Below are 11,824 nucleotides of genomic sequence, written 5' to 3'. Positions count from 1 at the left end.
AAACTGGGCCTGAGAAATTTTTTTTTATAAAGAGAAACTTACCCCTCATCAATTATTTGGTTACCCTAAATACAGTTCAGCCAAGAAAGGCAGATTAAATATTCGACTCCTTTTTTAACATTGTCTCAAAACAGACCAAATTAGAAAGCTGAAACTGCTGCCTATCCATTCTTCATCTTTTTCAAGACAACTCAAAATTATATGACCTCATTTGTGTTACTAGACTGAACTATTCTTAGCTGAATCTTCACAGTAAGAAGCCAAGAGGCATCATGTGGACTGTTTTTCTGAAATTTTTTTCCTCAAATATACGTTGCTTTGCAGAGTGACTTCTGTGGGCTAACTTAAAAATTTATAAATCTTGCCACTTCTTCCTTAGCCTACCTTCAGAACTGTCTTCCTGAGAAAACCCCGTTTCCAGTGGTCAGTAGGGGGCTTGAGGTTGCACAAGGCTTAGCTTTAAATCACTCATTTTATCTGAAGACTCGGAGAAGGTCTAACTCTTTCAAAACAAATTCAACTACTTTGCTTACTTAGTATAGCAACTCCCACATTAAAGTCCTGATAGTTAATACAAAGTTACCTTTTGAATTGTGACATATTTTGAGTGAGAAAATAATTGTTATCTGAACACTGGCCTTTGCTTCTCTTTTCAAAGAGAGAAAAAATTATTGTAGGCTGAAACTTGTTTCATCTTTGTTATGCCAATCCCTCAAATTTGGATAATCACAAAATGAATATAGAGAAGTATAGCCTACGGAGCACATTACAGTTTTCAAGGTGCTTCATATCCACTATTTTGATTGGTTCTCTGGCCAACTCTATAGATAGAGGGGATTGTCTCCGTTTTATGGTTTAGGAAACTGAAGCTCAGAATACAGGGCTGATGCTAGGCCATTTGGGGACCTTTGGGTGAGTTAGAGAAAGGGACCCTTCAAGACACTTTACAAACTATTTGCTAAAAACTTATTTCAATGGATAAACAAAGCTATGGTGATTACCATTTGAGCAACACCCCTGAGTTGGCCCACCACCTGCGCAATAGTACCTGCTGGTCTTGCTGGCGAGGTTAAGTAATTTTTCAGACATCCAAGGCCGGCAAGTGAAGGGGGTTGGGCTTAGAACCCGAGTCCTTGCTCTTCAGTCCACTGTGTTCTGATGCCTCTCTGGTTCCCTCTCTTTATGCACAGACGACAATCTTAATCAGACAGGAAGGATGAGGCCGTGTAGAAAAGAACTGACTGATGGCAAGGAGCCCTCCCGAAGCCTTTGCTTCAGCCTCTCCATGTTCTGAGAGAGGAGGAGCCAGGTAACTGTTGCTAACTGCCGTTTTCCTGCCATGTGGGCCGCAGGCAGCAGGAGAATCAAGGCCTAACAGCCAGGAGGCTCCAGGATCAGTTGGAGATCCACTTTATGTACTTAAGTAGGCTTCCCTGGTGGCTCAGATGGTAAAGAATCTGCCTGCTATGTGAGAGACCTGGGTTTGATCCCTGGGTTGAGAAGATCCCCTGGAGAAGGGAAAGGCTACCCACTCCAGTATTCTGCCCTGGAGAATTCCATGGACTGTACAGTCCAAGGGGTCGCAGAGTCGGACTGAGCAACTTTCACTTCAGACAAGAGGACCTGAGCCTTGGCCTGTTAGACTGGTGTCCTGGAGCTTTGAGTTCCTAAGAAACTAGATTCTGATTTCTTTTGTTCTTTTCTACTTTCTTTGTGATCTCTAGTAGGGATAGGCCACTTTGAGTCACCTTGGTTTTCTGAGCATACCTTCCAGTGACACTCGGCTCAGTTTGACCTGTGTGTAGAGAGTCAGTGAAAGCATCTTTCGACATTCTCTGCCCATGCTCTCCTCCTTGTAGATCGATCTTTTGTTTTGCCATTTGTCCTGACATCTGGGGTAACAGACTCTGTTCTTCATTGATTTTGGATAACAGAGTGCTTCCTTTGGAGTCAGGATTTCATTCATGGTGGCAATGACTTTTAAAATATCAGTTTATTCAAACACACCTAAAGGAGTTGTTTGCTGAATTAAGGACAGACATGCATCTGGCTTTTAGATAGAAATGTTCAGAGGTTCTTTGGAATCCAGAAGAATTAGGGGAAAAAAATGTAAATTTTCAACTGCCATAAGGTACCAAGGTATGAAATTCATTTGCTCTCCTGTTTATACATTTAATTAAAAATATTAAGTACTTATTATATGTTAGAGAATCAACCCCTATATTATCTTGACAGAGAAAGGGAATGTTCTAGAGACTTGGAGAGTCCTTCTCAGGAATAAAGCTAGAAATTTTACTGGATCAAATGGTAAAGTTGTTTTTGACCACTAGGTGGCGATATCACCTTATGAAAATGATACTCTTCTGCGGACTGGAGGCCTCCGGTTATTTCTGAGACCGTGTGTATACAAAGAGACTTCTTTGTGAATATATGGAGGGAAAGCCATATATTATCGTTTACATAGCGATCTGACTGAAACGTTCAAGGGGACTGGCAACTCCAGGAGGGATGGGACTGTGTCTGTTGTCATGCTTATAGCCTAGCTTATAGTTCATGTATTGGGCACTCAATAAATAAATAAAGCTTTTGAACCATTTAGATTGTCACTGGAAGAACCATTTCAAGAGTGCGGAAAATCCTGGAACATGCACAGGGGCCTAGGATTTGGAGAAGTTTGGGGCTATTGGTGATCCTGATGGATTATCAATTGAGCAGAGACTCAGCTAGGCAGCATTGGGAAGGTAGAAACATCAAGAGTGATCTGAGGCTCTTCTAATTGCTTTGTGTTTCCTAAATTTCTCTTGATGAGGAAAAGAATTTCTCCCTTTATAATCTAGGGGGTTGTAAACCAACAAATTTGAATTTTTTCCTTGCTTCTGTATTGCTTCTAATGATGGCTCTGTCTTGGAAAGGATCTCCAAAAATAATGTCCTCTTCTCTGCCTGTCATTCAGTGGTAAATTGTTTATTCTGTAATTTATTTATTGTTCATTCATTCAGTCCACAAATAGTCACTGAACAACTCTGATGTACAGAGCGCTCATCTAGACTGTGCGACCATCTCTGACCTTTTCCTATCGTGGCTCCTTTGAGTTCAGTTAATCACAATCCTACCAGCCGTAGCATCCACATCCGTGCTCCTCTCTGTTTCTTCTGCTCTCACCCTAGCCCTGGCCTCCATCTTCTTTCATGTGGGTCACTGCATCCATCCCTAATCTTTACCCCTCGCATCTATTTTTCCCATCTGTCCCGTGTGCAGATATGGTTATGTTACTCCTTTGCTGAAAACTCTCCCTTGCCCTCAGGGTCAAACCCAGCCTCTTTTGCCTTACAAAATAGGCTGTGACCCAGCTACGCCCTACTTGTCTCCCTCCATCCCAATTCCCCCTGACTTTAACATTTTATTTTATTTATTTATTTTTGGCTGTGATGGGTCTGGCTTGCGGCATGCAGGCTTCTTTCTAGGTGTAGCATTATGGTTTGGAAGTCGTAGCACAAGGGCTCTGTAGTGGAGGCATGAAGGCTTCTCTAGCTGTGGCGCATGGACTTCTTTGCCCTGTGGCATGTGGGATCTTAGTTCCCTGACCAGGGATAGAACCAGCGTCCCCTGGATTGGAAGGCAGATTCCTAACCACTGGACCACCAGGGAATTCCCTCCCCCTGACTGTCACCTTGTTCTATGTGCTCTAGCCATGGTTTTTCCTTTTGGTTCTTGTAATAAGCCCTGTTCTCTCTTACCTTCAGACTTTTTCTCCCCCCATACTTTTCCTTCAACCTATAAAATTCTTTCCTTCCTCCTTCTGCCTGGCGACTTTCTACTCCTTCTTCAGATCTCAGCTTCTGTTGTTCTTTGGGGGAGCTTTTTCTGATCACTGTCATGGTGAGGTCCCACTCTTTCTCTTTTCCTCTCATAGCCTCTGTGAGGTTCACAGCCTGTCCATTGTCACCCTCCACGGCCAGATGATCAGTCCTGAGACTGGCATCTGTCTTCACCACGTGTCTTTAGTACCTGATTGTGCCTGGCACATTGTAAGTGCTCAGTAATATATGCTGAATGAATGAATGAGTAAAAAGAACATGGTGACATATCTCCTTCCTTTGGGGGTACATATAATGCAGGAGTGTGAGCTGAGAGGTGCAAAGAAGGAGCTATCGTGGTAAGAAGGAAGGGGTACCTTGGGCGCTGCCATCTGAGGCTGAGTCTTGGTAAATGAGATGTTTGTGGAGGTGGCCTTTGAGTGGAGGAAAGTGAGAAAAGTTTGGAGGGTAGGCAAGGGGAGTAGTGTTCCCATCTGGCAAGAGTGGGAAGTAGGACTGGAGATAGCCTGTGCCCAGACAGTTCAGCCTGGAGAGAGTGGACTCTAGCTGATGGCCCTGATGGCTTTTGAACAGAGGAGCGATAGGACTAAATTAGGGCTTTAGATTCTAACATTTTAAAATTCTAAAGTTTAGAAATGGTTAATATAATGGCAGTGAAACGTAAATTGTAGAGAGACCAGTGAGACCTATTAGGAGGCTGTTATAGAAGTCAAGATGCAAGGTGACCAGGGCCTGGATCATGTAGGTGGCAATAAGAAGGGAGACAAAGGGATGCTGTGCAGAAGAAGGATTAAGAAGAAGCTGGAAAGTGGAAAGAAAAGAATGAGGGAGAGGGAAGAGTCAAAGAATTTTCAGCCTGATTCAGTGAGGGGCTGTCATTATTAGAAAGTGTGAAGTTAAAAGCAAGAATCAGTTTAAGGAGAAAGAAAGGAATTTGTCCATCAGACCTTTACAATGGAGTTCTTGCCATCCATGCTTTTCACTTACAGAAATTTTGTGCGGGGCCAAAAAATAAAACACAAGTGGGAGGGAGTGACAGGGAGAATATACGCAGCTGGTGGGGGCTATTGTGGCTCTGCACTCAGAAAAATACTTCTCAGAGGGAGTGCGAGATGGGGAAAGTGAATTTGCCTTCCCCTTTTGATTTACAATACCATGTGCATTTTATGGATGACTAAGGGCTTATTCGAGGGTAATTTTGACTATTCATAGTCTATGCTTTATATGCTGATTAGATTTGAATTCTCTGGCAAAATTTGGCTCTTTAAAATGTGTGCCAGACACTAGGCTGAGCAGTAGCAGCTACTAAGAAGACCTATCTCAGTCACTACATTACAGAATAGTTGGGTAGAAAGATGCAAAAGCAGACACTTAGGGCTACAGTCCAGGTGAGCCATTGAAAGAAGGGGGTGGGTGCAAAGAGGAAGGGAAATTGCTGGTTAGAGAGAGCAGAGGTGGCCCAGGGCCCTGGTGTTGGAGAGAGATCAGGGTGTCATCATTAGAACAGGTAGCTGAGAGTGAAATAGGAGTGGATGAGAGCTCAGAGCAGGAGACTATTGAGGAAGGAGGGAGACTGAAGGGCACAGCTGGGTAGCATAGTCTCCCTTGGAGTCAGGAAAAGTCATAAAATAGAGGAATTTTCAGAGAAGTGAGAGGAGAGCTAAGGCAAGGGGATGAGGACTGAGATGAGGCAAGTGATATTCACAGTAAGGAAGTCAATGGTGACCTCTGAGCGAACAGTTTCAATAAGTGGTAGAAGCAGAAAAAGCGGTCCAAGAGTGAATGGTAAGAATCTGGAAGCAAAAGGAATACATGCCGCTGCTATGAAAGCTCCAGTGAAACCAACCTACATATATCCCCTAGTTCCCTAGGAAATTCCTCTGGAGAATGATTGGGATCCCTGGATGCCATGACCTCTGTCCCGGTATGACCTGTTACTGTCCACTGAAGACACATCGCCATCACAATACACTGATCCCGAAAAAGGCTTTGGTCTACATAAACTTTATATTCAAGCTTGAGTGTAACCCAGCTGAGCCACAGATCTCGGCTGTGGTTGCTGCATTTTGCACTAAACATATCCATATTATTTTCTTCCATAAGTAGAATCCACATTCCCACATGACTGCAAATGTGAACTTGCTAATAGCTTCCCTGGAGTTTACTTCTTGCAATTACCTCATCAGAATTTAGACAAGGCACCATATAACAATTTATTCCAGGATAAATTCCAGAGAGCTCTGGGTGTTTTTTTTTTTTTTAGTTAATGGCTCCTTGTCCTACTTAGATTGTTCTTTTCAAGAGATTTAAATAATAAGAAAAAAAACGCTCTTTTTTTATGTACCCATATAGTTACCATTTCTGGTGTTCTCTTCATTCCTTTTGTAGATCAAAACTTCCATATGGTGTTGTTGTCCTCCTTCCTTAAGACTTTAGCATCTCTTGTAGTACAGGTTTGTGGTTAAATTCAATCAGCTTTTGTAAGTCTGAGAAAATCTTTTTTTTTCACCTTCATTTTAAAAAGAAATTTTTGCTGGGTAAAGAATTCTAGGTTGACAGTTGTTTTTCTTTAACGTTGTTGCTTCATTGTCTTCTGGCACCTATTTCTAAGTCCAGTATTGTGCTTGTCTTTGTTCCTCTGTGTATAATGCGTGTGTATGTGTTTTTTCTGGCTGCTTTCAAGATTTTTCTCTTTGTCAATGGTTTTAAAACAACTTGCTTATGATGTGCTTTGACATAGGTTTCTTCATGTTTCTTCTGCTTGCGGTTCACTGAGCTTCTTGGGTTTGTGGCTTTATGCATGTATGTGTGTGTGCTCAGTCACTCATTCATGTCCTACTTTTAGCGACCCCACCAGGCCCCTCGTCCATGGGATTTTCTAGGCAAGGATCCTGGAGTGGGTTGCCATGTCCTTCTCCAGGGGATCTTCCTGACCCAGGGATTGACTCCACATCTCCTGCATTGGCAGCTGGACTCTTCACCACTGTACCACTTGGGAAACCCACGTGCATTTACAGTTTTCAACAAATTTGGGAAATTTCCAGCCATTATTGCTTCAAATATAACTTTTATCTCCTACTGCTGGAAGTTGTCCTGCAGTTCACTGATGTTCTTTTTTTTTTCTCTTTGTGTTTCATTTTGAATGGCTTCTATGACTATGCCTTCAAGCTCACTAATCTTTTTCTTTTTTCTACATTAATCCACTGTTAATCTCATCATATATATATATTAACCCCAGATATATTTTTTACCTTTAGATATTTGGTCTTTTTTTTTGCATCTTCCATAACTCTACTTAACATGCTCTGAAAGTGTTTCTTGAACATAAAAATATACAGTTGTTATAACTATTTTAATGTGCTGTCTACTAATTCTATAATCTGTGTCATTTCTGGACTGGTTTCTATTGATTTTTCTCATTATGGGTCACATTTTCCTTTTTCTTTGCATTCCTAGTAACTTTTATTGGATACTAGACACTGAATTTTGCCTTGTTGAATGTTGGATATTTTTGTATTCTTATAAGTATTCTTGAGTTTGTTCTGGGATGCAGTTATATTACTTAGGAAGTTTTTGATCTCTTTGGCTCTTGCTTTTAAGTTCTCTTAGATGAGAACAGAGCATCATTTAGTTTAGGGCTAATAATTCCCCACAACTGAGGTAAAACCCTTCTGAGTACCTACCCAATGCCCCCAGGAATTAGAAGGTTTTTCCAGTCTGGCTGGTGAGACTAAGAACTGGCCCTGGTCCTGTGAGAGCCTGGGAAAGATTATTAACTCTAATCCTTTTGGGTGGTTCTTTCCCCAGCCTCAGGGTACTTTCCTAATGTCTATGAGCTCATCAGCACTTAGCTGAAGATTTGAAAGGAGACCTCCGTAGATCTTTGAAGCTCTCTGTGCAGCTGTTTCCTCTCTGATGCTCTGTCCTGTGAACTCTAGCTGCCTTGGTCTCCTGACCTCCTCAGCACAGGGTCTGAAGTTGATCTCTCCAGGCAGCTGGGGCAATCAAGGGGCTCACCGTGTTGGTTGTGTTTCTCGGGGATCGCCATCCTTTGTTGCTTGATGTCCAAGGTCTTGAAAACTGTTGTTTCATGTATTTTGTCTCATCTTTCAGTTGTTTCAGGTGAGAGGGAAAATCCACTCCCCAAACTGGATCCAATCCCAAGATGTTACTCTGTCTTGGTGGGAGGCAGAAGTTTTTATTGTTTAAGTTTGCAAAACTTTTTGAGGGCCTCTGGAGCCCGTGGCTGTGCTAAGCCAAGCTGCTTATCCTCAGGTCAGGAAAAGGGGTGTTTCTTGAAGAGGCTTAAAGGGATTCCAACAGAACCACAAGGAAACTGAGGCATTCTAGGAGAGACAGGGGACTCTGCTTTTCTGTCAAGTCCTTGGCTCTTTTTATTGCACTGAACTCACTATTTTTCATTCCTTTGGCAGTGAAGGTTTTGTTCTCTTCTATTTTGAAACAATATCTCTCAACTTAATTGAAATCCTGAAGCTTTTTTTTTTTTTAAACTTGGTTCCTACTTAGACCCTGTTTGTGTATTTGGGTCACCAAAGGCTTCTATACCTGAGGCAAATTAAAATTTCTCAGTGGTATTTACAGCAACCAGCACCTGCTCCCATAGAAAACCATTGTGTTTTACCTTGAAGATGAATTACAGACATGCTTTTAAAAGATAAATCCTGCATTTCAAGGGTGAAAAAATACCACTTAACAAAACATTCCAGCTGGTTAAATTTAGAAGAAGAAAAAACCTGACCCAAGAATATTCTCTGGCTTTGAGCCCAGGGTATTTTTCCTTTTGGAGTGAATTTGGTACAGTTTCATTCATGTGGAGCTGTTGCCTCCCGGCATTTTATTCTGGGATGGAAGGTCAACAGCAATTGTCTTGTTGCTGAATCCAATGGACACTTCTCAGTTACTAACCTCCTTGACCTCTCAACAGTGTTTGAGATTGTTGACTATTATCTTTTCTTAATACACTGCCTGGCTTACCTTTTCCCTGTCTAGCCTTTCTTCCTCTGCCTGTCTTTTCAGCTGATATTCTTCTCAGTTCTTTTCTGAACCCTCTTCTCACAATAAACATTCTCTTTGGGCTCTTTTATCCATACCATGGCTTCATTGGGAATTCCTAAATCTATATTTTCAGCCTAAGTTATTTTCTCCTGAATTTATATCCAGTGTATTCAACCGTTCACTTGGCATCTTTGCTTGGACAGCAAGTCGGTAACTTGACCTTAGCAGGCTCAGAGTTGCTCTCATGTTCTCCATCTCTATAAATTGTACTTCTGAACCAAGCTAATTTCTCAGGTCAGAATTTCTCTTCTCTTACCTTTCAATCAACCACCAAATCCTGTTGATTCTGCCTTTTTCCATCCATCACTTTATGACAAATAGAAGGGGAAAAAGTGAAAGCAGGGCCAGATTTTATTTTTTTAGGCTCCAAAATTACTGTGGACAGTGACTGCAGCCTTGAAATTAAAAGACACTTGCTCCTTGGAAGGAAAGCTATGACAAACCTAGACAGCATATTAAAAAAGCAGAGATATCACTTTGCTGACAAAGGTCCATATAGTCAAAGCTATGGTTTTTCCAGTAGTCATGTATGGATGTGAGAGTTGGCCCATAAAGAAGGCTGAGCACCAAAGAACTGTGGTGTTGGAGAAGACTCTTGAGAGTCCCTTGGACTGCAAGGAGATCAAACCAGTCAATCCTAAAGGAAATCAATCCTGAATATTCATTGGAAGGACTGATGCTAAAGCTGAAACTCCAATACTTTGGCCATCTGATGGGAAGAACTGACTCATTGGAAAAGACCCTGATGCTGGGAAAGACTGAAGGCAGGAGGAGAAGGGGATGATAGAGGATGAGATGGTTGGATGGCAGTACCAACTTGGTGGACATGAGTTTGAGCAAACTCTGAGAGTTGGTGATGGACAGGGAAGCCTGGTATGCTATAGTCCATGATGTCGCAAAGAGTCAGACACAACTGAGCAACTGAACTGAACTGAACTGAAAGAAAATCAGTCCTGAATGTTCATTGGAAGGACTGATGCTGAAGTTCCAATACTTCAGCCCACATGAAGTGAAGAGCTGACATTGGAAAAGACCCTGATGCTGGGAAAGACTGAAAGCAAAAGAAGAGGGTGGCAGAGGATGAGATGGTTAGATAGCATAACTGATTCAATGGACATAAATTTGAGCAAACTCCAGGAGATAGTGGAGGACAGAAGTCTGGCATGCTGCACTCTGTGGGGTCACAAAGAGTAGGACGTGACTTAGTGACTGAACAACAACAATAAGCCCTACTGTTACTGCACTAGTTTTTTTTTTTAAAGCTGGGTCACTGGAAAAGACTTTGCCTAATAACACTTCTGATTCCAACCCTCATGCCACCCCTCCATCTTCCCAATCCACTTTTGACACTCTAGCCAGAATGATTTTTCTAAAGCACAAAACCTGTTGGGACCTTACTTAAAATCTTTCAATGACTGTCCTACATTTAGGAGCCTGAGCTCCTTTTAATAATACCTGAAGCCCTGTAAGATGTTTATCTTCTTGTGTATTACTTCCTTCATCACACGCCAAGTTCCCTGCTATATATCCATTGCTCTGTTCCTCAAATTCGTGAGCTTCTCTCACTTTCTGGTCCTTGAGTGTTTTGCTCTCTTTACCTGTAACACTTCCTTCACCTCCTTAGCTTGGCTAAATCGTCCTTTGGGTCTCACTTTCTTTGAGAAGTCTTCTCTGACTTGCTTTCTCATCCTGGTTTGTCCAGCTGCCCAGGCTACGTGAGATATTAATCCGTGTTTCTGCACGTTACCCTGTTTCCTTTGTTGTAACACTCATCCAGTCTTCCATCAGATTTTAAACTCCATCTTGTTCACTTCTGTATGCTCAGTGATCAGCATAAGGCTTGACACAACACAGGTGCTTATTAGCTTAGCAAACATTTGTTGAATTGATTCTTAATGTGTCAGAAGCCATGGAGGTCTTAGACCTACTAGTTTGCAGCCTCATCACTCTGAGCAGGAAGATTACTGTGAATGATGACATTCTATAATGGTTCTTTGGCTGGACTCTTATTCTTCCACTGTTTATTTACTACCCTAGCAACCTGATTCATTTAACAACTCTGAAACTTAGTTGTCTCATCTATAAATACAAAGGCTTGAACTTCCCGAAGGCAAATGGTGGGATGATCTTTTTTCTTTTTTTGGTTACTAGTATTTATATATTCGGAGAAGGCAATGGCAACCCACTCCAGTGCTCTTGCCTAGAAAATCCCATGGATGGAGGAGCCTGGTAGGCTGCAGTCCATGGGGTCGCTACAAGTCGGACTCGACTGAGCGACTTCACTTTCACTTTTCACTTTCATGCATTGGAGAAGGAAATGGCAACCCACTCCAGTGTTCTTGCCTGGAGAATCCCAGGGACGGCAGAGCCTGGTGGGCTGCCATCTATGGGGTTGCACAGAGTCGGACACGACTGAAGTGACTTAGCAGCAGCAGTATTTATATATTAGTCAATTATACTTTCTCTCCTGTGCAATGATTATTCATATTCTTTGATACATTTTTTTCTTACTGATTTGTGAGACTACTTCGTACCTATATACATATTTGCCATATATTTTGTAAATATCTTAAATTCATTAAAAATTATTTATTTATTTGCTGTGTTGGGTCTTAGTTGTGGCACACAGGATCTTCGTTGCTGCACATGGGCTTATTCTCTGGTGGCCCCGTGGCATCTGGAATCTTAGTTCCCAGACCAGGGATCGAACCCGAGTTCCCTGCATTGGAATGTGGGTTCTTAACCACTGGACTACCAGGGAAGTCCTAAACTCAGTTTTTAATTTTAAAATTTGAACTTTTTATGGCCATAGAAAAACTATTTTTTTTAAAAAATCTTTTTCAATCATTAAAAGCTTTAAAATCCATTCTTAGCTTACCTGCTATGCAAAAGCAGGTTGGCTGGCCAGATCTGGCCCGTAGGCATAGTTT

Source organism: Bison bison, unplaced genomic scaffold, assembly GCF_000754665.1.
Source record: "Bison bison bison isolate TAMUID 2011002044 unplaced genomic scaffold, Bison_UMD1.0 scf7180017864039, whole genome shotgun sequence".
NCBI classification, from domain to species: domain Eukaryota; kingdom Metazoa; phylum Chordata; class Mammalia; order Artiodactyla; family Bovidae; genus Bison; species Bison bison.
This window is presented reverse-complemented; position numbering follows the sequence as displayed.